General features: G+C 39.7%; 1 pseudogene; it reads left to right on the top strand.

Moving 5' to 3' along the window:
• The first annotated feature begins 3,079 nt into the window (after positions 1 to 3,079).
• LOC100342143 (large ribosomal subunit protein uL23 pseudogene) lies at positions 3,080 to 3,517 on the top strand (annotated as a pseudogene).
• The last annotated feature ends 1,219 nt before the right edge of the window (positions 3,518 to 4,736 follow it).

Genomic DNA, 4,736 nt, shown 5'->3' with positions numbered 1-4,736 from the left:
ATAAGATAATAATGGATGGCAGAAAAAGCAAAAACAAGACAAAAAATATTGTTACATTGGATTTCTCTTTAAGACTGTCATGTTTAGAGAGCATATAAAAGATCTATTTTTAAATGTTTATCTTAATTTTTTAAGATATTTTGATCCAATTTCAGTGAAACAAATGATCCAAGAAGCAGAGTCATCTAAAAAAATAGAAACTTAACTTGTTGAGAGATGAGAAATTGATTTTATTCCCCTGTGTTTGGAAAATAAAGGATGTTGACGGTGGGACAGTTGTTAGCATGTAGAAATTATTTTTGGACTGATTTTATTTAAGAGAAAAGCAGCTCCTGTCCTAAGACATATATACCTCTTACCAATAGAAAAGGACAATCAAGTTGTTTTTAAACAAGTCCCAATGATGTGCACAATACCTTAATACTAAACTTTCAGTCTTTCTGGCTATATAATAAATTGGATATAATAAAATATATTCATCATATAAGAATCACCTGTAATTTAGCTACATATTGTGAAATGGCATGAAAAAAACCAGAAAGTTTTACTTAATTAAGTATTATTACTGCTTCCAGGCTAAAATAATCATGAGAAATTTCAGCTCCAAATGATGCATTAGAAATGTCTTGTAATATTATAAATATTGTAATCATTATAATGCTCTAATCCAATTCAAGGGTTGAGCTACTAAATGGGTAATAATAGGTCCTGAGCAAAATCTAATGAGACAACCAATTTTCTCTGCCCACTTTCTGGATTTTCCCTTAGGTCTTGAGCAGTGGGAATTAATTTTGTTTTTAAATGGTTTAACTGTAGAACTTCTGTTTTTTCTCTTTTGTACATATTCTGATTCCATGGAATAGTGGTTTTCAACTTGGACTCAAAAGTAACAGTGAATTCCAAAGTCAATTCCTTGAAATAAATTTCATTCCAGCCATTGCAAGAAAGGATGGATAGGATTAATTTATATAAAACCTCATGCCCAGATCAAAACAAAACCAAAAAACAAAACTTCAGGTCTCAGAAAAATAATGGAAGAGTTCATTATCTGCGTTATGATTCATGAAACTCCTTGGCAGCTGAGGAGCTCCTCTTGTTTGAAAATTGTTTTTAGAAGGTAGAATCTTTGGTGACGTAGTGGGTAAAGCCTTTGCCTGCAGTGCTGCCATCCCACAAGGGCACCAGTTCAAGTCCTGGCTGCTCCACTTTCCAATCCAGCTCCTTGCTAATGCGCCTTAGAAAGCAGAAGAAGATAGCCTGAGTGCCTGGGACCCTGCAACCATGTGGAAGATGGATGGAGCTCCTGGCTTCTAGCTTTAGCCTGGCCCAGCCCTGCCTGTTGCAACCATTTGGAGAGAGAACCAGCAGAAGGAGGATCTCTGTCTCTCTGTCTCTCTCACTCTCTTTTCTGCTTCTGCCTCCCCTTCTCTGTAACTGGACTTTCAAATAAAGAAATAAATCCTTAGCAACAACAACAAAAAAGCAGAATCTTTGGGAGTGGGAACTTAGACAAAAGGTTAAGACACCCATTTCCCACATCAGAGTGCCTGCCTTTGATTTCCAACCCAGCTCCTCACTCCGGTTTCCTGCCGTTGCAGACCCTGGGAGGCAGTAGGGATAGCTCAAGTAATTGGATTCCTGCCACTCACATGGAAGACCTGGATTGAGTTCCTTGCTCCCAGCTTCGGTCCAGCCCAGCCCCAGCCATTTCAGACATTTGGGGAGAGAACCAGAGAATGAGAGCTCTGCTTGTCTCTCAAATAACACGTAATAATTTTTAAAAGAGATAATTATTTTTCTTCCCTTCTTTTTTTCTCTCTTCCATGTTTCCTGAGTTATTCTTTTTCTGGGCTGTCCATGCCCAAAGTACCTCTTCTATTTACCTTGCTTTTCTTAGGCAGAATCTTCTCTTTGCTGACATCTGCTGAACCTCTCCTTGGCTTTACTGAAAGGTTTTATGATTCTGTAGGTTTCAGGGTACCTGGAAAATCCCATTTACAGTTCAACTAATGGGTGAAATTTAGGTGTGATAATCAGAGGTCCCTATCATGACACACTGAAGCACTGGAAATCCTTCTAGGTCATCTTCCTCTCATCTCCTGGGTGACCATATCTACAGTCCAAGGGAAAAGCCAAAAAAGAAACTTTTACCAAGGTTTTGTCATAAACTTATACATCTCAAATCCTAGCCTTTTATTCTGAGATTTAGCCATTGCTAGGAGAGAAGTTATAATGCTTTTGTTTATTTGTCTCTAAAAGAAATCAGTTTGTGTTTACATATAGCAGATAAATGCAGAGAAAAATCTGAAAGAACATCTCTGAAGCTTACTTTAAAAAAAAAGATTTATTTGTTTATTTGAAAGGCAGAGTTAGACAGAGAGGGAGGTTATGGGGCAGGGGCAGGCTAACTTTTTTATAACAACCTTCCTGTGAGAACTAACCAGGGCCCTGTGAAAACTACACCAATTACTTCCCAAAGCAGTATTTACAATAGACTACTTCCCCTTTGGTCCCCCCTCTTAAAGGTCCCACTGCCTCTTAACATTACCACACAGAGGATCAAGCTTCTGACATATAATCCCTTGGGAGATGCACTCAAACCAAATCCGAATGACAGGAAGACAGATCATGGTACACAAAAGGAGAAGAGTAGTAGCTATTCATGTAGTGACTTACAAGCCTTTTTAAGGACTTGGGAATTTATTCTATATGGAATGGGAACTCAATAAGGGGTTTTAAGCAGGGATTGTCATGATTCAACTTCTGATTTATAGCTGCCACTCTGGTTAGAGTTTGGCCAATCAATTGGAGAGGTGCAAATACAGAATCTTAGAGTCTGGCTAGAAGGCCAACAGAATAACTCAAGCAAGATACAATGAGGCATTATGAAGAGCAGCAAACTGCTCCACTACGGTCTGAAGTTAAAAACAGAGCAGCTGAAAAAAGAAAAAAAATTCAAGGTGAGGGACAAGGAATAAATCCAGACATATGAAGATATGAGATTGTAAGAGGAAGGAGGAAAAAGGTGGTTGGATATTGAAGAGGAAAGAACTGAGAACAACTGAGAAGTTGAAAAAGAATGAGCAACAAGTTGGTGACCAAGGTGAAGAAGGAAGCTCTTGCACTTCCCAAAGCTGAAGCCCAAGCAAAGGATTTGGAGAACAAGAAGGCAGTGTTGAAAGGCATCCACAGCTACAAAAAAAGAGAAAAGATCCATACGTCACCCATATTACAGCAGCCCAAGACACTACGTCTCCAGCAGCAGCCCAAATATCCTTGGAAGGGCACCCCCTGGAGAAACAAGCTTGGCCACTATGCCATCATCAAGTTCCCTCTGACCACAGGGTCTGCCATGAAGAAGACAGAAGACAACAATAGACTCAAGTTCATTGTGGCTGTCAAGGTCAACAAGCAGCAGATCAGAAAAGCTGTGGTGAAACTCTATGACATTGATGTGGCCAAAGTCAATTCTCTGATCAGATCTGAAGTAGAAAGAATGCATGTGTTTGGCTCCTGATTATGATGCTTTGGATGTTGCCAACAAAATTGGAATCATCTAAACTGAGTCCAGCTGGCTAATTCTAAAAATATATTTTTTTCAACATATCAAAGGGAAAGAAAAAAATAAAAAGAATTGGCTAAAGAGAAAATGGAGATAAAATTAAGAAAATGCATGGGGCTGTAATTTGGAGAACTCAGAGTACTAGTCATCTGTATATTAGAGCATCAATTAAAGGAAAATTAAAATATGTGCTTCTTAAAAAAACAGTTTTTATTTCTTAGAAAGGCAAATGAAAAGACAGCACTCCCACCCACTTTTTTCCTCCCCATATACTTGAAACTTGGGCTGAGGCTAAAGCTGAGAGCTGGGAAGTCAAATCAGTTCTCTTATGGGGGTGCCAGGAACTCAATCACTTGAGCCATCACTGCCACTTCCCTGGGTATGCATTAGCAAAAAGCTGGTGCCAGGAGCTAGAACCAAGCATTGAACCCAAACACTCCAATGTGGGATTGACCACTAGGCTAAACACCTGCTCCCCATGTACTTTTTTTTTTACATTAAAAAAAAGGAAGGCATATTTTTTTTTTTTTTTTGACAGGCAGAGTGGACAGTGAGAGAGAGAGACAGAGAGAAAGGTCTTCCTTTGCCGTTGGTTCACCATCCAATGGCCACTGAGGTCGGCGCACTGTGCTGATCCGAAGCTAGGAGCCAGGTGCTTCTGCTGGTCTCCCATGCGGGTGCAGGGCCCAAGAACCTGGGCCATCCTGCACTGCACTCCTGGGCCACAGCAGAGAGCTGGCCTGGAAGAGGGGCAACCGGGACAGAATTCGGCGCCCCGACCAGGACTAGAACCTGGGGTGCCAGCGCTGCAGGTGGAGGATTAGCCTATTGAGCCGCGGCGCCAGCCAAGGAAGTCATATTTTTAAAAAATATTGTAGGAAAATCAATATCTGCCACTATGTTTAAGCAAGCTAAACATTTTCCTTTGATTGGAGGATTTCTCTTTTGTTCTAAAATACCAAAATTATATCATCCATCTACTCAGGGATATAGCACACTTGAACAAACTTGTGTGTGTTGGGACACACTTCTGAAACTAGTTTACTGAGTGTTTCATGACTTACTTCTAAGCTATTTGATTACAAAATATATTTCCCATAGACACTTAATACTTTATTAAGAGATTTTTCTGTTGTAAATTAGATAAATAGCAATGTTGCTAACACAAAGAAAT

Source organism: Oryctolagus cuniculus, chromosome 8, assembly GCF_051225735.1.
Source record: "Oryctolagus cuniculus isolate XC-2025 breed Fujian yellow rabbit chromosome 8, ASM5122573v1, whole genome shotgun sequence".
Lineage (NCBI taxonomy): Eukaryota > Metazoa > Chordata > Mammalia > Lagomorpha > Leporidae > Oryctolagus > Oryctolagus cuniculus.
The sequence above is the reverse complement of the archived record's forward strand: the minus strand, read 5'-3'. Positions and strand labels throughout refer to the sequence as shown.